At 39.9% G+C, this 22,764-nt stretch overlaps 2 protein-coding genes across 7 annotated transcripts in view; one reads left to right on the forward strand and one right to left on the reverse strand.

The window, feature by feature from the left end:
• Positions 1-22,764, reverse strand: part of LOC119650660 (autophagy-related protein 16) — a 440,786-nt gene that overhangs the window by 341,993 nt on the left and 76,029 nt on the right. The gene's annotated exons all lie outside the window — the stretch shown is intronic.
• The window catches only part of LOC119650659, a 220,773-nt gene that overhangs the window by 166,678 nt on the left and 31,331 nt on the right, over positions 1-22,764 (forward strand). The gene's annotated exons all lie outside the window — the stretch shown is intronic.

Genomic DNA, 22,764 nt, shown 5'->3' on the forward strand with positions numbered 1-22,764 from the left:
GGCAGTCTCAGAGGAAATAACCCTAATTACGACTTACTGAAGAAAAGAATAGTTGGTTCTCGAAATAGGACATTTTTCTGGTAAAAATAATTTTAGCGTGCTCCGGGAAGCACTGACGAAAGCAACAGCTAGTTCTCGAAATACGGTTTTTGGGCGGTAAAATAAACGTTTTTTTTTACAATTGCGGAGTCCTAAGTCCGTATCAACTTGATGCCGGAAAGGTTGTCAAAAAACCGAAACTTCTTTAACATTTTTATCCAACCTCAGTAGTTAGCAATATTGTATTGCCATTGAAGGTACCTTTTGATTTTCAATCCATTTTCGCCATTCACCATTAAAAGAAATGAAACAGTTGCCCTTACTGTAGCTAACTTGTTATAGACAGACCTTGTTCTAGCTCGTCAACCTTTGAACGGAGCGGCTATAGTGGGGTGAACTTGGCACAGATAAACTTATAGCTATAGAAATTGACGAACAACGAGAACAAAAACATACGCAATTTGACAACATTGAAATAATACAGCTGGATTAGGCTAAAAATAACTCCTTAGCTTCCTTGTTGAGGTTAACAGCAAGGACCACTCTTTACGTAGTGCCGAAGAAAATCCCTATAAAGGTCGCAAAGGACTTCGTGATCTGCGTCTTGTGAAATTCCTCTTCATTAGAATAAATTCTCCTGCCTTTCATCCATGGAATAGCTTATCTTTAAGGAGTTAAACTTGTTGACCACTAATTTATTCCATCCTTTTTTTGAGTCAACCACCTATACAGAATAGGAAGAACAATTGTTACTATAGAATACAGAAGCACGTAGGACTCGACCATCCAGAACCCAACACAACATGAAACACCGCGACCTCCATGATTCGACTTCCACGCCTTGGATTTTTTGTGACCGTTTATATTTCAGGTAGTGATTGGTTCTTTTCTCTTTCACTTTCGCTGGAAGCATAGTCTGAGTTATACAAATCACTGCTTCAGTGTCCTTTGCATGGGAATTTTATAGACAAAAGTCGTTTACTACTTGATCCTTATGAAGCAGGTGACCCTTCACTACATTTACTATGTCACCATATAACGTAAAGATTCCTGTCCTTCCTTTATGTCAAACGAAAACACAGTCTTGTCATTTTTTGAGGTCGTCTGATATTCTTCGTGAGAACTGACGCATACACTTTGCCAAATGAGTATCTCAGAAACTTTTGGAATAGTGTCTTCATTAATGCTCCGGGAACTCTCTTCCCTTCAGTTCTGCATTTGAGTTTTAAATCTCATAAGCAGGCGTTGCTCCAAAGGTCTCTGAAGTACAAACCTTTGCTTCTGGAGATTAAAAGTTTTCCCTAGCAAACTTTTAAGGAATACCTTTCCTTTCCTTCCCTGAATGATAATTCTCTTCATTCTCGGTTGTCAGTCAGTTAGTGACCTTTTTCTACCTACCTACTATTATGTGATAGAAAAATTGATCTAAGTGATGGATAAACCATAGTTCCAAGCACTCATCTTACTATTACCTAATGCTTCAATGCCCACGTTTTGCTGGCTACGTCGATTTTAGCTGAGGATATTTAACAAATCTAGATGGCATGCATATCCTTTGTCGGAGGAACCGCCATCATCTCAGGTCGAAGCAAGCCGAACAACTGGACATGAAATGTAACACCAGCTGTTCTAGTTCGTTACAGATGGCAGGGACTACCCCCCCCCCCTCCCCGCGCCTTTCTAATATGATAGTTTAAGAGGGAATGTCCTAGTAAGAGGCCCAACTAGGACCTTCATGTCCCCGTCCTTAGATAACCTTGCAATTATGTTTATTAACTGGTAGAAGTTCGATTTACTTTATCTTTGTGTGTTTGTTTAAAAGGATGTCGACAGCGGATGATGTGATGCCCAACGTTTCAACACTTCAAGGATAAGTGTCCGAGTCAGATTCTAACTACTAAGTGAACCTGTGTGGCTAGTTTTTTTATCTATAATTTCGCCCTTGAAGTTAACAAGAGGAAGGTCTCTTAGGTTTTTGGCTCCTCGGACTACACGGGTTCTTCAAGAATACTTTTTCCTCTTCACGCATAATCGTAATTGTCCTAATAAAAGACGATAAAGTAGGTCAATTTTTCCACTTTCCACTAGAATTAATAGCACGCATCTAACCGGAAAACTACTCGCATCTAGCATAGAACAATTTTACTTTCCTGAAAAACGAAATTCATTCCAATCTTCCTTTTGACACACGCCATGAAATCAACTTCAATTGACCGTTATCGAAATGCTTTTTTCCTAGTTACCTAAATCTCAAATCAAGATCACATGTAGAAGAACCTGACGCGAAAATTTAGAAGTAAGAAAAAAAACTCGTTTAAAGTCTTTAAACTTTCACTGGCAAAATATAAAAAGAGTTCTGGCCTTCCGGCTCAGCATAAAAATTAAATCAAATACGGACAACTATCTATCGCGACAGGTGTAACCGGTAGTAAGTCCATTAAAAAAACGTAACCAAGTTTCAACTGTCTTCTAAGTCCACAGACTTTTCGGAAAGAAGACAAAAGATCAAAGCAAAAAGATACGAGATACAACAATGAATGAATAGATAGGAATGGAAGCATGAGTAGTTTAATAATTGTAACTTTTTAACATGAGAATGAAAGAAGCTTTTTCAAAAATAGGGTCATACTTTCTTGGGCACATCTGAAATATCTGTCTGTTGTTATATTGGCACTTTGACCGTTTAAGCATTCTTCTGAGTATCTTTCAAGCTTAACACTTATCTATCAGATCGAAATGCACGTCGAAACCTAATAAAAAGACATGATGACATGGTGATACGCCTAATAACAACAATAAATCCAACATAATGATACATGGACGGACAAGTTTCTCTTGTTGCACCTTCGACTGATTGAGTCCAACTCCGTCATCATCATCCCAACGAAATTCTCAGGATGGAAAGTGATGAATTTTACAAGAAAACGTGCAACATTTTATTTATAACTGAAATTCAATTTCATATAAAAACCCAGTGTCCAGATTTCCTATGTGCACGACACCATGAAAAGGGAAAATTATCATGCAGAAAGGAAGCAAGAAACTTTGTAATTTAAGATTGGTCGCGGTTGGGAATTTCACTTGGTTCGTGGACAGAAAATAGCACAAAGTAGTAGTGAAAAGTGCGGTTTGAAGGTGCTATAGTTAGTACAATGGATGAAATAAAGATTTTTGCATGAGTGAAAGGAAAATGAGGGAAGTAGCCGTGAAATAATTTGATAATTTCCATAAATGTTATGAGAAAGATAGTAGAAATCTACTGAGACTCTGAGGAATGGAAGAGGAGTCAAAGACCACTCAGAACTATAATTGAAAAGACGAAAAATTACCTGCAAAAATTGAGGACTGACTGCAAAAAGATTGAACTGAGTTTGAGGAGTTTGTAAAACTACAGATTGCTTGACTAAGAGAAGAATAGAGGTAAATAGATGTGTAGATAGCCAATGCTGACAAGTGTCCCGAACAACTGACGCACGTCCAAACCGAAACAGACTTAGAGACCCAGAAACAAACAGCTATGCAGACAAGGTTTTAGCCTTTGCCAGGACCTAAATGACATCTTCTTCCATTTCCCTGGAAATCCTAAAACTGATCTTGAAAAATGAGCTTGAATCTTACTAGAAGAAACATGAACACTTTCAACTAAACGCTTCAACTGCGAGACCCAAAGACTTAAAAAAAAGATACAAAGATACAGCACGGTAACCTTGACTCCAATTAAAGACCCTTTAGGACGTGCCACTTGGCATACATCCCATACTAATTTCCTATTATTTTCTAGAATTTTTCTTTCAGGCTCATCATATTCCACTTCCATTTCAATTGTAGTCGCTTCTTCTACATATGCCCGTTCTTGCATCATTTCTATGAAACATGATGACTTCTTAGGCCACAATACCTTTGTCTACATTTATGGCCTACAACAGTCTCTGCCATAATATAAAAAGATAGTCTCAGACACTATACAAAAATAGAAAATGAAAAAAAAAATTAGAATGAAACCTTACAAGGATGAAACGATAAATACTACAAAGTTCTCTGCAGCAGCAAATCATCTAGTGCATCTGGTAAAGTGCAAGTTATACACATCTACAGATACAGATACATCTCAGTCAGTATGCACATCTCTATGCAAAAAGTACAGCAACTTTATGAATACAACTTCCGGTATGGTTACAAATATTTCATTGCCTGAGGTAGCTGACATGGTTGCTGTTACCTTAGATAGTGAAGTAAATTCTTGTATCTTTCAACGTCTAGCTTTGGTGTAAAGAAGGCCATGCTCAACAGTAAAGTCTTGCTTAAGATAGATTGATGGATTGTCTTTCAAAATATTGATCACTGAATGACTTTTATTATGCAATATATTCAACTTTATGGAGCAGGATTTGAACGGTACACAAGATTATTTCAAGAACTTAATGGAAACTGATTAGCAGTTTTCAGAAATTTTCCAATTAGTATTCTAGGGGACGACAGGAGATGTGTTTAGAATCGGTTTGAAGTGGTGTATCTTAACTTCTAGATGGAAAAACAGGAGGCAAAATAATTGAAGGTTAGATCGGATTAAGGCTTGAATTACGAGTCAAGTTTCCTTTCGAGTTTCCCACAACGATTGGTAGGACGGTAGTCGAGCCACAACCCTTGGAAATGGTTGAGTCCTCGACCTTTAGGTAATCCATCACTGAGGAACAGTGTTTCTTCATTTTTAGTCTACAGCGAACTTGGCATGCATCGACATCTGCTTTGGTCCCTCGGGTGTTATCTGGAGGTATTTGAGTTGTTATTTTAACTTGACACTGGTGCTGAAATGGATTATCATTCCTCTGCTTAACTCAGGGTTTTTTTTTTCCCATTTAATGGCTACTGATGAACTCGGTTTCCTTACATGAGCAGGTCATCCTTTCTTCCTGGATGAATGATATCAGTGTTTGACGTTTCTCTGCTCAAAAATGGGGGAAGGATTGCTAAACCACCCACCAGGCCATTGCATTGAGAGACAATGCACTAACTAGTTGTCGGTCTAGATAAAACGGGCAAAGCGTGTGAGAAGCGCCAACTGCAAATTGCGACGTCTTTCGCAGTCAAGAACCCTAATATCCTTATTATCCCCTCAAATACCAAAAGAAAAATTGAGAGTGAACTTCAAAAGATACTGTCAAGCTTGGAAATATCAGATTTAAATAGCATTCTGTGTAATCCAGTTCTTGGCTGGAGAAAACCTGAATTGCAGGAACTTAATTTAGACAGCCTGGAGTAATGGTAGAACTGTGGATGTTTCGACAGAGTGGTAGTAGGGGAGAGCCAAAAAAGGAGACAGCCACGGTATCAAATGGACAAGAGGAAGATCAGTCCAACTTTTAGAATTACTCCCTGTCCTTATGTTCGCTTTGCTTCCAGTGGCAAGTGAGCCACACTACCAAACTACGGCGTCCCTCTTATGGAGTTTTAACAGTCTGTTCATTATCATTATAATTTTTTTTTGTACAAATGACAAACCTACATCACCGGGATAAGGAGAGAGTCAAACACAAACAGGATTTGGACTCGGGATATGAGATGATTGTCAATTCTGAGGGGCAAATATAATGCTTCCTAGCTGACGTCTGGCTTGATTATCTGCGGTTGTATTTATGGTAGTTGTGAGGACTTCTAAGCGAATGCTGCGTCAAACTTCCTTTTCCGATAGAGCAATTTCCAATCGTAAGCTTGGAGAATCCCGTCTCTAATCAACTGATTGGGGGGACGATCATTGGCATTCCTGACTAATGTGGGAGGAGTTGATTTTCTGAGCAACTTCAATTCTTAGAATTCGTAGTTTTCCTCTGTGATTTGCCTTAATTTGAAAGATATCACGAACTTCAGGTATATCTTGCCAGCTATTTCGAACTTATTTGGTTTCTCAGGCAATTCAATCGGATCCTCAGGCCAAAAAGTATCGGCACACATCCTCTCAACAACAATGCAAAATACTTTTGAAATTCGCGTCCCTAATGAAACCCACTGTTGATCGCAAAAGTTTGCATATTTGATGGATATAGTATGATTATAAATCTAGCACCAAAAATTACGACGGCCTTGGTACCAAAGGTTTAAGTGCTAGCACTCAAGGTTTAAGGACACCAAAACTTTAGCGGTTAACACCAGAAATTTAGGGGCTAGTTCCATAAGATTGATACCAAAGATTTAAACGATGACACCAAAGGCCTAAGCGACACCATCTTTTCACAAAATGTAATCCTCGGCACAAAACCGGGGGGTCTGGAATTCCTTACTATGCCAGGCCTAGACTGATTACCGCTTGTTTCGCCGTTGATGATGATATATAGGTGCCATTTACCCCTTAGTGGGGTGTAGCGCCGTCGTTCACGGTTACCTGAAATACCGTTCAGATCCCCCCAGGATTTCCTGAACTTGTCCTCTACTATTCTACGCCAAGTGCCCTTGAGACGGTGTACCCATCGGCCATCTTAGGAGAGTGGATTGTACTGAAAGGGATAGCCAGCAATCCAATGCCACTTTCGTCTTCCAATCACAGTGCGTATGAAAGCCAGGCCTGTGCGCCGGCCATGAAGATGATAAATAATAATGACATTCTTTGCTCCAGGGATACCAAATTTCTACAAAAATGACCTGGTTCATCCGATCGCTTTCATATTTTAGTTTCGTTTAGGGCACTTTTAGTTTTGTTTTCATCTGCTTCATCTGACTTCGCTTCATTTTGTCAGTTGATTTCAAGACTTTCCAACTAAGTTAGCTTCACCAAGTTGCTGCAAGTCCAGTGGTTAGTTTCTGTTTTCACCTTTAGTGTAAGTCAAGGTGCTTAACCTAACCATGAAATTGGCTTAATTGAATGAGGTAGCAATAAATCGAATCTACCCTTGACTACACTTGTTCTGAAGCTTGCCTTAGGAGAAACTAGAAAGTCTTTAAGAACCTCTTCCAGGATTTGGAACACCGGTATCAGTTGGACGGGTATAGTTTTTTCAAATCCGATAAATCAACCTAACAGAAGAGATAATACCTTCCCATTTGTCATCTTCCTTATTTTCCCGGGGTTTCTTTTAGCCTTTCCAGCAACACGAGGAAATTTTGAGACTTTATTGGGCGGAGAAAAACAAAAAAGGCGGATATTTGGTCTTTGCTCAATTTAACTGCCCAAAAAAAGCTTTGAATTTCATAAATTTTTCATAAGATGATGTTTTCCCATTGACTTCTTTTACCGTTGACGCCGATGATGATGTTAAGGAATACCAAAAAATAACGATTTCGTCTAGGTCAGAAGCAATTGATCCAAATGAGAAACTCGCGATAGTTTAGGGGGGTGTGCGTTTGCCTTGTGTTTGTCTTACTGCTGTTAACTTATCACTTGCACAGCATTAAGTGTGATGATAATGAAACACATTATCTCAGCCTCATCAGAGACTGTCTGGATGCTCTATACTCCACTAAGGAGTAAATAGGAATAGGTAAGTCAATAGCCACCGCTTTACTCGTAACCTTTACTAACACGATTGTTGCACTCTCTTCATTGTGACCTAAACACGGCCACTTCCATATCCTTATCACCAAGTCTACTGCTATCTGACCCGTACACTAGCATAGCTTTTCATTCGACGTAATTTACCAAACCAGGGGGCCTTTATGACGTGTCTTCCCGAGGGAGCTTCTTGCCCACGAGCGCGGAAACAGGTTTGAAAATCTAGGTGTCATAGGCAATTTTTAATTCGCTGCGAAGATCAACAAAATCAACACTACCTAAACGTCGCGATAGGTTTTGGATTTAAGGCATTGGTTAAGCACCATCAACAAGTGATGCCAATTGTGGAAGCTTAGATATCTCCACCATAAGAACTTGAAATTTGTGAAAGTACAAGAGACATTCGCATTGAAGATGTATTATATGTATTACCCGCACTCACTGCGTGTTTTGCGAATGGTACAAGGTGCAACTAGCACATATCATCTTTGCATACTCTACTCTCAGGAAAAAAATGAAGCAACATCTGATGAGTAGCCTTTACCCTCGCCAAAATGGTTAGTCACACCTTTTTAATGCGTATTTTGCGCGAAACGAGAGGCCAGTAGACCAAAAAAGTAGCAAGGCAATTCCGCTTTATGGAAGTCTCTCCTGACTTCCGTCCCAAACTTCGTTATGGTCAATGTTTCCATTTTCTAGACGGTGGAAAAGACACTCCTAAATAAATAGCTGCTGAGGACTCCTATTTTCTTCTTAGTTTCTCTAAGCCCTGTCACTTTTTTGTTGCTCACGTCATTTTTATTGGTTTCGGTTCTTAGGATGAAGGAAGAGGCATTCCTCATTGTTTTTCAACAATGACGTTTAAGTTTACTTTGGGCCTACCCTTTTTTAGCTAATTTTTAGAAGTACTCGTTATCGTTCCATTTCATAATTTGATAGCAACTCTTGCATCATGTCAGGCTCTATCCACAAAGGAATTGTTAATGTCATCCAGCCCCTCCAGCAGTCGAGTTCAACCTTTTCGCAACAAGAAGAACCCGAACAAACTGCGCATCACTGCTCCATCTGCCAGCGCTCCTCAGCAGTTTTCACTTTACACAAGATAAAAAGATGTGATTAGCATCGTACACCAGTCCATTACAGAGCATAAGGTCCGCCCACCAAATTATGACCACACATGATTGCATCGGCTTGCGTCTAGATTTCAACAGCAACTCAGTGGACTTCAGACATTATGTTGTGTCCGCCTCGACTCTGCCATTCTGGACAAATACATTCAAAGTTCCTTGTTCTCTTTTATCCTCCTATTCCCCCATAATAGAATAGAATCTTTCTGATTTCCTTTACCTTAAATTTCTAGTTCTTCCACTCAATATTTATATGGTTAACACCAACTGGTATGGAGGCACAGCGTGTCAAGCATCCTTCCGCGTCATCGAAGTCCAGTTTCTGACAATGTGCTTCAGCACTTTCAAAGACTTTCCGAGAAGCTGGGAAATAGTCTACACTGTGATCTTTACAACTGTTCAACGTTTTTTTATTCCAAATTAATCATCGAAATTTATTCCAGTTTGCTACCTTCCCCTAAGCCTATTAGTCTACAACTTATTTAAATATTTCTTACTGTCCTATTATTACTGATATTATGAGAACCTCGCGGAGCTGGTGGATCTTAGTAAGTCGCTGAAATTCAGGGTGACCGACAAACTACCAGCTGAAGCTCATGCCACAAAGTTTTACGTAGATAGCCCACACCAACTGACCAGTCAAAAACACGGAACTGCAGGAAAACAAACTACCTCCCGCTGGTCATCGAAAGCTGAGCGTGGAGAGAAACAGTTGGAATAGACCGCAGTAAAGAAAGCGATTCGGTAGTTCACTGGTAAGAAACGAGATGGGCTTGGAATGCTTTGAAGGAAATCGGATTGGAGATTTGAGGTGTGAAGATTTTTACGTTTTTAAGATTCGTTTCGAACGATTGACACCAGAAAAGTGATGAAAGTCCGGGGGGTTTAACGTGAGCACCTGCCTTGTGGGCAAAATCCCATATTCCCTTTCGGACACGATTTGATTTGGAGACCACAATTAGAGCCCCGCCATGACTGGCATAATGGTACTGGTTTATACTGAGTGCAGGCTCAACACTCATACCAATAACTAAGAGGTACAGCACCCAAGTTGTACAGCGCAACTTCACGGTTGAGCTCCGAGGAGCTCTGCCCGCGATGTACACATAACCACAACCGCCATGAAACTCCCGCAAGGGGGCCAACCGCGAATAACCGAGCCGAAAACACATCCTCCAAGAGTTGTCCTGACGCATATGCCCGCAGAAAGACATCTCGGTTCCGATGGTACCAGATAAACTCCGGTGAGGCTTCATGGCAAGAGCCACTTCAAATGAGTCCCTTGCAGACTCGGGTTGATCACCCTCCTCGAGTATGTGAGACCAGAAAAGTGATAGCAAGGAGCAATAGAACCAAATTCGGGAGTATTTATCAAACACAGTGGTAGTGGTGAATGTAAAGGTAATGAGAAGATGCAAGCCGTACTGTGAGTATAGAAGAAGAAAACAAAGAGCAGATTGGCGCAACCTTCTTGTCTATAAAGTTCTTCTGTTTTGTACCCAAAAGAAGGAAGCGATGGAAGTCGGAGGAAAATTTTTAAAAAGGACCTCGAGTGGTCTCAGCACCGGACAACGGACAATTAAACACATATATAAGGCATAAGTTATTGATAAAGCTTGAACAGTCAATGACATATGAAAAAGGACCGGAGAAACACCGTGACTTCCTGCCAAAATCATGCAAAGGAACACCTTATTGAACTGATTTTTATTATGGTACTTTTTTGAAAGCTAGGTGCCTAATGCCCTATTTTCCCCAGTGGGCTATCCAGAAGCTAGTATCAGACGTCTGATCCTATTGACAAACGCATTTTTCCGGCACTAAAAGCAAGGAATACCATACAAACAAAATACGATGTCATAATTGTTTGGATGTGATGATTTTTTTTCAAGCACTTCCGCAAAGCCCACGGACAAATGTGAAAGCAGAGAAAAAAAATGAGGGTATTACCTACTGAATTCTGGATGTCACTATGTTTGGTAAAACTGCTTGGTTTGCTGATAAATATGGCAAATAGGATACATGTAACAACTGTTTTTCTGAGAAAGCCCAAGAAATCAATGAATTACTTCAGGAGTACCAAAGGTGCCTGCTTCTCACCAAAGGATATAAGGAAGATACCGAAACGCTTTTAGGACAACTTTTTTGATGCGATCAGCTCCGTTTTTAACACAAATTCAATGCTTAGATTTTTCTAATTGTCTCAGACATACTCAGTCCCACATACTTAACTGTCAAGTAGTTAAAACAACGTTTTCAGTATTGTTTAGAAATACAGAAAGTTTCGCTATTCGCATCAGCCCCACGGAGTATTTCAATCATCCTCGTATCAGACCACCTTCCTTCGTTCTACAAAAGTAGCAGAAAAAATGCGGATAACTTCCCTAACCTAATCTCCATCATCCCAGCCTGGTCCAATAATTGACGGTAGCACTTAGATATTTAGATAATACGTGCGGCCAGTTGAGGGTGGTCAATCCTTCCATTATAAAAGGTCGTTAAAACCTTCTATGTGCTATACCAGGTAAACCTCTGTACAGGGTGGACACCCGAATGGCTATCTGGTCCAGGGCGAAACTCAGTTTCAACAAAGTACAACGACGGTTAAAGCCACAAGAGAGAGAGAGAGAGACAGAGAGTCGCCAAAATCGCTAAACATTGCTGGCTTCCTCAATTCAAACATTCGGAGACCTTAGGCAGGAACACTGCGCAAACAAGGCAAAATCATTTATAACTGTTAAGTTTCGACATAAAACTAGGTTTGCCACAAAAACAGGCTTCATTAAGTAGAATGTAAAGAACTTCGCATTATTGTCAGTCTGGCCTAATGAACTGCTTTCGTTATGCCCCCGGAGAGACTTCCAGACAACCGAGGTAACCTCTACAAGGAAAATCAACATAATCAGCCCTCTCCCAACAAATTCGGGGCACCAAGTTTATTCAGAAACATAACATTTGACTTGAAAAATTATTTTCATCTCAAACCAGACAAAAGTAATTCCAATTCACCTTCAGAAGATACAGGTTATCTAACAACCTCGATGCGTCACTGCACCTTTACCTTCTCTCTCGTTAGTTTTGTATCCTACATTGCAAGTACAATTTATTCTGCCTGATTGGACCACGACCTACGTCTACATGCCTAAAAATTTATTTTAGAAAGGTCAGTTCTTGCTGCCACTGCAAGATACAATTATGAATTTTACTCGCTCTTTCTAAGCAAATTAATCCTCCAACAAAAGATGGTTGAATGATTAGTTTTGTCTGCAATTTTCTTTGTCAAAATTTATGATTAAAGTTTTTAGTCCTGAAAAAGATATTTGTAAATGTTGACCTAATCGGCTTGACATCAATTCAGATAAAAATAGATATTCCAATCAATCTACTGCTTAGATGTAATTTCCGTTTTTCCGTTTTTTACTTTAATTGGTTTTGTAAACATAAAATATCTGATATAACATCTAAGCTGAAAGATTGAAATTCTATCCTCTCTGTTCCGAGAAAAGTTCCAAACAATCTATCACTTTATAAATTTGAGGAAAGTTTAAAACAATTAATCACGAAAATGATACAATGGTCAGATGAAAGTATCTGAATTAATTTTTCGAGGTCTACTTCCCTCTCATTTAAGCAAAGAACAATTGAATCAACAGAGGTTAACCGCCCGAAAATCTTCTACGCATTTAGGTCGTAATTAGAATTTAATTTATTCAAATTATGGTCGTTAAAGATGCTGCTCTCCGAAGAATTTATGGATCCATAAAGTTTTTATTAGTGCATATACTTGTTAGTGAGCAGATTTTAGACTGAAATAAATTCAAAGTAAGACTTGATTTCAGAAGATTGAAGATCTGAAGGAAACAATAGGGCATCAAACCTGCAAAACTTGATAGTCATCAACTCAAGATTCTGAAGATCGTTATGAAAGTAAAATTAATGCTTGCTTTGTTTGGTAGGGAGAAAAGATTAGGGATAGAAAAGTGAGATGAATTCGATTTCAAAGAAGATATAATCTTCCCAAGAATAGAATTCAATTTGCGGATGATGAATCGATGGAGAAAGTTCAGTTACTGACCCTGAAGTTTTTAATTGCATTCGATTTTTAGCACTTTAATGAAGATCTCAAAATGTTGAGAAAGGTCGTGTGATATATCTTTTGTGGTTAAAAAATAATCGAATTTTCTAAATGCAGCTTTTTGGGTGCATCTATCTGATTAAGTATCATTGATTTTGAGGTTTTTTTCAGCACAAAACAATTTCAGTTCCACTTCCGATCCCATCGAAAATCATTATAACTGTTCTTTTGCAAAAGAAGCCGCCACAATCATCCATATACTCACACGACCTCTAAGCGCATGGACCTCAGATACTTTCTAAACAAGTCCATTGACTTATACTTTATCCTCCAATTGAGCAATTACCGCTTCAAAAATTTTGCAAAGTTCAGGTCAGCTCGTCTATCCCCGTCCATTACTTGACTCCAAGGCTTTTCATGCATCTATTGAAAAATTGCCGAAAAGATGGCCCCCTGTATTCTCAGTAAAATGCAATCTATCTATCCCGAAAAAAAAAATATGGTTGGGTTTTATATCAAGTCATCACCCTCATAATCATTTCGCATGAAATCGGTACAGACAACAAACATAACAATAAGAAAAGAAGCGCTTATGGACAAGACGCGAAATGTTTACAGACAGATATATTTTTCGCGCAATCTTTATTAGAAGAAAAGAAATCCATTAAGAGAAGTCAATCCACTGATGGTGAAACATTTTTGAGTTTCATTTTTTTCCAACTTCCTTTCAATTGATTTAATTAAAATTGGAAAATTATTAAAACAGTCAATTATTCAATCAATAGTCAAAAGATGGATTGAAAGAGGATTTGAGTTTTACAGAAGACGAACAAGAAGATACTTTTCATTTTCGTTCGTAGCTCACTTAGATTTTTCTTACTTTGCGTACGCATCTTTCATCAAAGTTGTCGAAAGGGGAGGATATCTTTTAGCGGAATCTTTGATTAAAATAGTTTTGCCATTGGCGAGATACTTGACTTATAGATACGGTCGGTCAACGTCCTTGGGATGGATATGGGCATGACCTCCGATAAGCGGTGAAGAAGGCCCAAAATATTTTGTTTAGAGGCCGTCACAAGGCATTGTGAAAATAAGATGTTAGATAGAACGACTCCATCATTTCTTTTTTTTTCGTTTGCGTCGCCATTCAATGGATTCTTGTAATCATAGATTGACGAGTTGATTTGAATAATTGGTAATTGTTGTTTATGCTTCCTAATATAACTGGAACCTGTTTTTGTGGCTGCGCCCATAGAAAGATTTTGTGAAGATTTGCTTCTATTATTCTTCTAGTTTCAGGGGCCTCTACTAACTGTCCTCCTTCGAGGAAAATCGCTCCGAATAATCTCCTTCATCGAGAATGATCATCTAATCGGTTGTAAGGGCCCACTATGTGATTTTTAAAAGTGGTCTTTCCTGATATGGGAGGATTTATTACAAGTACCATGACATTTTAATGAAACCTCTGCCAAGGTTTCGCTAAGACATCACAAGGACACTTAACCAACAAATGTGATGGTAGCCAGTTGATAAGATGATAAGGACGATGCCCCTTCACTATGAAATATATTTCGAAATTCAAACGGAGTCAAACCAAATTATCTTTTTATGGTCAAATTCTGGGGATACCGAACTTATAAATTACCAATGCCTCATTCCTTCCTTCCACTTGGAATCTATACCCTTGGAACCTACTTTTATTAAGGAGGTTAGCTCTGGAAATTAAGTAACAGCTGTTCAGGATGGTACCAGAAATGTTACCACCGAAATTCAATTCATGCTCCTTTCTGAGGACAAGTCACTTGAAGGCTGGCCAATACAGGTTGACCTATGGAACCTGGAGTAACTCTACAAGTAGTCCTGATTTTCTGACCTTTTTGTTGAGACTGAGGCCATTCAAAAAGTGGTCCAGACTTCCTATATTTTTGTACTTAGAGGATATTGTAGGTTAATCTCCCCAGCATCTTCCTGATGTCCTGATGTTAAAGAGCACACGGAGGAATTCCATAGAACCAGATTAGTCTTTGACAAGCACTTTCATATTCAAAATATCCTGTCCTAAATGCGAAGAGCACAACAAGGAAAGTAAGGAAGAGCCCTTCATTCACTTCTAGAAGGGAAGAGGAGCTCCAAACTAGACAAGTAAATTTCTGATACATGTTTAGAAACTTCACTCCTTACATATTCCAATTCATGTTCCGATATATGATGGCGAATTCCGAGTAGAAAAGCAAATAACTACCGTTGATGGCCATTTTGGCAGTTAGCTGGTACCGTTAAAATACATAAAACTCCTCTGGGGACCAAATATTCACTGGGACTTTATCCTGTATACAATTTAAACCAGTAAACCTTACCAGACGAGGCAGACCCTGCCTAACATGGAGCGATGGCGTAGGCCAGGACGCCCGACAGCTTTTAGAGATATCGAATTTGTGGACCTCGGCGCAAAACCGGGGTGTCTGGGGTTCCTTATTAAGGCAGGCCTAGACCGGATACCAGTTGTTGCGCCGTTGATGATGATGATGATGAAACCTTACCAGGATAAGTAATTTTCAGTTGGTTTCCTTATGGGAATTAGGCGGTCGCTGGTGATGCATGTCCCCAATAGTTCGGAAGAACGCAGGTCTCTATTCCTTAACATAGACTCCTTTTTGCTCGACAATTTTTTTCCAACGATAGTGGAAAGCTTAAATGCCTGTTTATAGTGAGAACCGACGATATCCTCAAAGTATATTTGGTCCAAATTTTAACTCTGAAAACACTTCTATTTCTAGGACAAGAGCCTAAGTAAGTATATGCAGCTCGTACTGCTTCGCAAGTTTCAACCAATGGAGCCAAACGAAAATGCTATACTTTGCTCTCTCTCTATCTATCAAATTAAGAGCGTTTAGTTAGCCTGTTTCAGTTCTTCAGTAACGTGGCGGCGATACTACTTTTCCAAAGCCCCTATCATGTCTACCAGGTCTCACACTTTTGAATCATAGTCATCCAATATTCATTTGTGAATTTTCTTCACATTTCCTACCTTGGCAACCACAGTTAATCAAAGTTTGGCTATCAACTTGGCTGTTTGGATAATCTCGTTTCAGCATTACCACCCAATATTTTATTGTTGCAAACCGCAGCGCGGAGTTGGAGGTAGCCCCCTTAAAGTGGAATTTGTTCCGGTTATTGTGGGTTGACTCTCTTGTAGACGTTTCATACTCAGTGTTTTCTTTCAACTGCATGCCGGGACTCAAAGGGGACACAGGTCTTAGATAGGCCCTGCATCTACTACTATAAATGTCAAGCGTGCATATGACATAGACCGATACTTGCACTCTGAGGTAAGAGGATGTTTCTAGGCACCATTCTTTTCCCTTTTGTAGCCCGGGTACTGCTGCAACGGCCCCTCATGCCTGACAATCTTCACGAAATTGTATAGGCAGAATAAATGCAAAGAAATCCGTTCTATTAATGTGCCCACAAATGTTTCGGTCCTTCCTACGCAATGTATAAATGTTCTGAATTTAGTTAAAGTAAAAAGGATCTCAAAAAGATCCCACACGAAAGACGTAAATTGGAACATCCGACATTGATAGGGCTCCCTGCCCTTCATCGTGCAAACATTACGAAAGTCTAGTAAATATTCCAGACATTTTCATGTTAGTGATTCATCCAAATCCTCCAAAATGGAACTCTCCAATCCTTATTCTGATTCTAATATTCATTGACGTAAGTCGCTTCAAAGCTCCTCTGCTTTCGCCAACCCCCTCTTTTTCCGTTGAACTATTTTCTGAAGTCGTTCGGGCTCCGTATTTAAGGCAGTCAAATACGCCATCCTTCATCCCAATCATGCGTTGGGAACTGAGGCCCTTTTTCGATGTGTTTTCCCATTCTACTCAAGGTTTTCCAATGAGTATTCGGTGACAATCTCTCCCTTACGTCAAGAATTCTTCTCAGGAAAAACACCAATTACAATTTTCAAACGTTTTCGACCCATCGAACCTACACCTTATCCAATCGCTCTATTTCTCCTCAGGACTGGTGATCACCAATTTCGCTCCCTTTGCTACAAATTTCCTATTTAATGTTTAAAGTATTTCAACGGCCGGCCTGCTTTTCGGTAATTATCTCAACTTTCCGACCGAAAAAATAGCTATCATCCGTTTTCGTTTCGAGTCCTTTTTCGCTCTAGCGTAGCGTAGTTTCATTGGCATTCGATTTTACCGAATACCGCCTTACTAGCTTCTGGGGGAGACCACACAGTATATCTCACACTTTATATTCAGCAAACAATTGACGAATTCCGTTGGTAGCGAAGTCAGAATATTGCTCATAATTGAGCATTGATGGTCTCTGTTGCTTGATTACCTATTTTACATAAGCGAACCATGAAAGAAATGGCGGATTCTGTTAAGAAGCAAAAATTACACTGAGCATATAGCGCAAAGAAGAAGGACCCTGAAGAGAGGAAACAGATTGGGGAACTGTCATTCCTTTCTTCCTTAAAAACATACAAAGTTGAATGGACGCCATTTGCGCTAGAACCAATATCTCAATTCAATTAGCATTGAGGAAACTATGTTCGCAACACTTTCTTCCGTTTACAGCTTTCAGAGGTTCAAGCCTCTCCCCAGCGAACTACTTGAATGAATTTTTTTAATCTCATATTAGAGGTGCGTCAAGTATCCAACCAAGCCCCAATAGGCTCTATCCGATCAACTTTTCGAGTAGCTAATTTATGACCCATTCCAATCAAAAGTTGATCCCAATTGGGTTCGTCAACCTCAGAGCAATAGCCAAAGCAGATCATCGCATTACAGCTGACACCGTGTTGCATATATGCGATATCGACATAGTTTGCTCACAGAAGAGTTCAAACAAAATGAGCCAACGAAAAGGGAGTTGTTACCAATCATGTATTCATTGAAGCAGCGCCTGATTTACGCCACCCTTACATCAAGAACTCGGGACAATGTCATCTGTTGCAAAACTATCTTTGAGCAACACTAGGATTGACGTTGACACGCTTCTGAAGAAGAACGTTGTGAGTCGTGACATCCTGATTTATGTGGGGAAAGCAAGGAGTAAGTAATTCAAGGCTAATGCAGATCAATATATTTCAAAATTGACCAGGACATGCGTAACCTATCAAAAAAGCTAAATAGGCTGATAAACTTATCTGCCGGACGAGGAAATCAGTGTCCTGGAAAATAGCATTAATCATATGTATCTTATGTCGGTTACCCACTATAATCTTCGTGAGCCTGCCATACAGGATCTGCCCTAAAAGTTCCAATATTATTTTTTGTCCAGAACTTTTCAAAGTGTTATCCCTCTGGTTCAATGCACCATTGCGAACGGTTCACCCGATCGTTAATGGTGTCCTCGAAGTCGACAGCTGACATCTGCTTCAGTGTGGTCACCGTAGCTGCTTTACCGTCTCCAGTATTCCATGCCGAGTTCCTTTAATCCTTGGGAACAAAGTCAAAGTCAAATTGGAGCTGTACAGCGGCTAGGCTAGCATAGCCACACTTATGTTGGCCAATAATTCGGAGACAGTGGGCACGGTGTGACTTGCCACGTTGTTATGGCGCAATATCCGATTGTTGCAAATTTCTTTTCGTGCGCATCGAACTCTGTTGCGCAACCATTTGAGAACTTCACAGTAAAACTCTTTATTAGCTGATTATCCTTGTGACACAAATTCGCTGTGAATCCAACCTCGGAAAGAGAATACAATGTGGATCGTATTGATTCGTAATTTTCTCATCCTTGCTTTTTGGTATGTCACTCGTTGCACTGACGCTTTGATTCGGCGCCATACTCAAAAATCTACGTCTACCCTTCCCTGTTTTCACTTTGTTCGAAAGTTCTAGAACCGTTTCATAACGTTCATGAAATTTTTCGCACTTTAATAAATGCCGCTTCTTCATCTCACTCCTCAGGGCATCATTTTCGGGCCGATGAACGATTTTGTTGGATATCACGCTCCCCTGTTCAACCATTCAAACACTTAATGGTTATTATTTGTTCAAAGCTTGATCCACTTCTTACACTGAGTTCTCCCTTTATAATGTCGACGGACGTCCGGAGCGGTCGTTGTCGCTAAGGGACTCCCGAACTTCTTGAAACCTCTTGTGGCACATGCAAATTTCGTTCTTTTTCATCGCTCAGTCACCGTAGGTTTTCAGACGCATTTCAAGCTTCCCCGACCCATTTTTACCCAGTCCCATACAAAATTTGACTTCATAACGCTGCTCCAAAATCTGGTCAATGCTTTTCTCGACGAGAGTACAGTAGATACCTCTGTGCGGCGTATAACCTTGCCTCAAAAACACCACAGGAGATGTCTTGCATCCGTCTCGTTTCGAAACGCAGATACACACCGCCCCCCCCCCCCCCCAACCATCCGCGATGCAACTACGTGTCCAATTGCTTAGCGTATGCTGGGGTGGCAACAACCACTATCAGATGTCAATTGAGTTAGCGGGTCTAATGTCAAATCGCGTGCAGTAAAAAATGTATACACCTTTAAAAAGCTATGAGTTTCAAAAACTAAAAGGATTAATGAGAATGACAAGCAAAACCAGCTGGCCAGAATTGGTAACATAGGGAAGGTAGCATCAATATTGGTAGTGAAGACTTCCATCGTAAAAACTCCCTTTGACGCCAAAATTCTTCAATTTTTCTTGCTTTCTGAGAAATTTCCAGGGCCATATCTTCGCTTTAGTTAACCTTAGAATTTCCTGATATGTTACTGGGACAGTGTGCCTAATGGTTCGACTATGACTGCGAGGAGTCAACTTTTGCAAAACAGGAATAACCAGATGGACGCTTCTCCACTGTAGTCCAAATAACCTTTCTATTCATTCCAGCTTCAACAGAACGTGGTGTACCACAAGGGTCTGCACTAGGGCCGTTTCTCTTCCTGGTATTCGCCAGTACTCCTTACCTAATTCTTATCAAATCCCTGCTAAAAACATGCTTGTTCATTTATCAATCATTCAGAAACATCATCTGCATGTCAATCAAACCTATGCAAACATCCCAACATTAAAGCGACATTTAACACAGAACTAAGACCCATTGTCATACCAGAAGATAATCATCATCCACTCATCAAATATTTAACCATCCTTGTCTAGACATTGAACAACTGCACATTGACGATTCAGAACCTCAGATTAAAACATCATTAAATCTACACGGCACTAACAAAAGAACAAAAGTTACAATTAACCAGTAAACAAAAGCCTTTTACCTAAAGGCCCTTGTACTAAGGAAATTACTGCCTGTCTCACGTCATCAGCCTTCATTAGACAAGATATCTTCATAAATTTGTCAACTTTTTGAATGGACACCGTTGTTAGATACACTTCCCGCCTTCTGCTTCACAATCTTTCCCCGGCCATGAATTGAAAACATCTGAACGGTATATTTCGTGGCATAGGTACCTCTGTGATACTAAACCATCAGATTGAGTTGTACAGGTGTAAATTAGTGCTGAGAATCAAGCAGGCGGTTAGGACGACAATGATGCTCTAATTAATGTATGTAAGCTATTGATCTGCATGCAATGTTGCTTTGCTACTGCATCTCACAAGCCTAGTGATGCTGTTATGCTATAAACTAAAGTGATGGATATGTTTGGAAGCATAGTTGAATGGAGCCTAAACCCAAGACTTGAGAGACTGAGAAAAACTAGAAAAATAATTACCTTTTGATTATAGATGTATCGTCAGGCGCACCGTTAGAAAACTTCTACTTGATTCTACACTGGAAAGAATCTGTGGTGCATCTAGAGTCGCTAGTACCTGTTTGGCTACCACGTATGTACGGGTATGCGCGTTTTACCTTATAATAGGGAACACGCCAGTTGTTTTCAATCACGCCTCTTCTTCGTCGGATGGTTTAATGTGGCCAAGACTGTCTAACTGATAGTTAACGTATCGTATTGTACCAGCCCACTTGAAAACGGGCACAGTTTACCTCGAAAGCATAAACAACGCATTGTGGGGAATGCAAGTCGGCAAGAGAATGCATTCATGCAGATAGTAAAATTAATTGTAATCGTTTCCGCCGCCACTATGGTCCAAATTTTCAAAACTGAACCACAATACGATTTCTTTCCTTCAAATTTTATGACCTATGAACCTCTAACCAACATGCACCCAATTAAGAGCGTACAAAATGGAAAATTGATGAACCCAACGTTCCATTTCAACAGTCAGCCCGAAGACAGGGTTCAGCCTGAACTCAGCCCTCCTGATCATATATTTTCCAATTTATATTATGATCAATTAGAAACGCGGTAAAACAGTAATTTCACAGAATCAAGGCTTCCACCACGAGCTCCCCCGGCTCCAGGCACTGATTGCATTGTACGTCTGAAATGTAGGACCAGCTAACTAGGCAGTCAAAGATCCACCAACAATAACAAGCCCAAGAACAATGAAATGAATCTTCTAACTGGGAAAAATCATGTAACGGCTGAGACAAAAAAAGGGCTATGGAAAACCACAGTCAAGTCTCATACTATCTACTTTTTCCCTAGACACGGTATTTTCTTGTAAATTTTCTATTTTTCCACACGACTTTTTTCACGTTGTAATTTGAATGGGGCTCGACACTGTCCCGACTAGAAGAGCTGGGCGGGGTGGTTGCAATTCGAGCGGTATTCGCGATGATCTACGACTATTGCTTATTGATTTGATCGTTACTATCGACAGTCGTATTGTATCTTAAAGATAGGCTTGAAACAAACTAAACGTGCAGCTTTGTAATTGTTCCTTGGATGCGCGCTAATAATGTGAACACATTACAGCACCATTAAGAATCCGAGTAATTGTTTTAAATTTCCTCTTTCGTAAGACTTTCTTACTTTTATGTGAATCAACTATAAAGTCTGCAGATTGTGCAACTTCTCGGAATCCGCATTATAACTCTGATGGCTGCAGCGAATCTTCAGAAAAATCATTGGCTTATCTATAAAAGATCTCGCTGAATATGCAACCAAACGACCTTCTAATCTCCTAACACTAACTTTCATTTCTCTGATTGGGATTGAATCTACATTTTATCTGTCTATACGAATGAAGAGGATAATCAATCGAATATACTACATTTTTTCCCGTTCCACAACTTGCATCCTTCCTGGTCTGTATCTTGACTTGAGTATCTGCAATTTTTAAGTAAAAGCTAATGATCATCATCACGTAGTAACTTTGTTGCGGAACTGCATACGCAGTCTAATGTAGGTAGAACTACTCAGGGATCATAACGAAAAGAATTATAGTAATATTCCGGATAGTGTGTTGCGGTAGGGCTGGTTATTAGTGTCTGCGGATTGGATATCTATCTATACATTTTTGCAAAGAACGCACGTCTTAGATGATTAGAAAGAAATGAGCGCGGACCGGCTACTAGTGTTGAATGATAATAAATCTTGAAGGTATAATATGTGGTTTGATCACTTCCGCTTTGGGTATTGGAGATGGGTGTAGGGATCAATAATTGGAAGTCGGATCTTTTAGAGTTTTCAAAGTATATTATGCGGAAAATATGAGGTTGAGATTAGAGATTTGCGGTACGGTAGAGAGAATATGAGTGTTGTAATTGTCCGTTCCTTTCAAAGTTTGTACTAAATACATCGCTTCTCAATTCGCCTAGCGAACTGTCCAATTGCTAATTTGATGCTTCCAACTATGGGGGTAGGGAGCTAGGTATCGGTGGGCGCTCCGAAGAGCCCGATTAGCGCTGTAGTGCGTCAAACTCCTAAGACCATAAATGCCGTGGAAAGAGCAAAGTGTTCATAGTCCAACCGGCTTAGATCTCCAGCACCATCCCCTAGTGTTCATGAAGGATAACAGGTCCCGACCCTGCAATTAGAGATCTCTTTTAGGTCCCCAAATCATTTTCGACTTAGATTTCTTGAACCGGGAACCAATATTTTGAAGGTTTCTTCTTGGATACTTGGATGTCATCCGCTGCTGAAATATCTTAAAAGCGAAGAAAGTTCATCAGAAGCTACGTTTCAGTCCTATTTGCCAATGAAC

The sequence above is a fragment of the Hermetia illucens genome, chromosome 3 (assembly GCF_905115235.1).
Source record: "Hermetia illucens chromosome 3, iHerIll2.2.curated.20191125, whole genome shotgun sequence".
Lineage (NCBI taxonomy): Eukaryota > Metazoa > Arthropoda > Insecta > Diptera > Stratiomyidae > Hermetia > Hermetia illucens.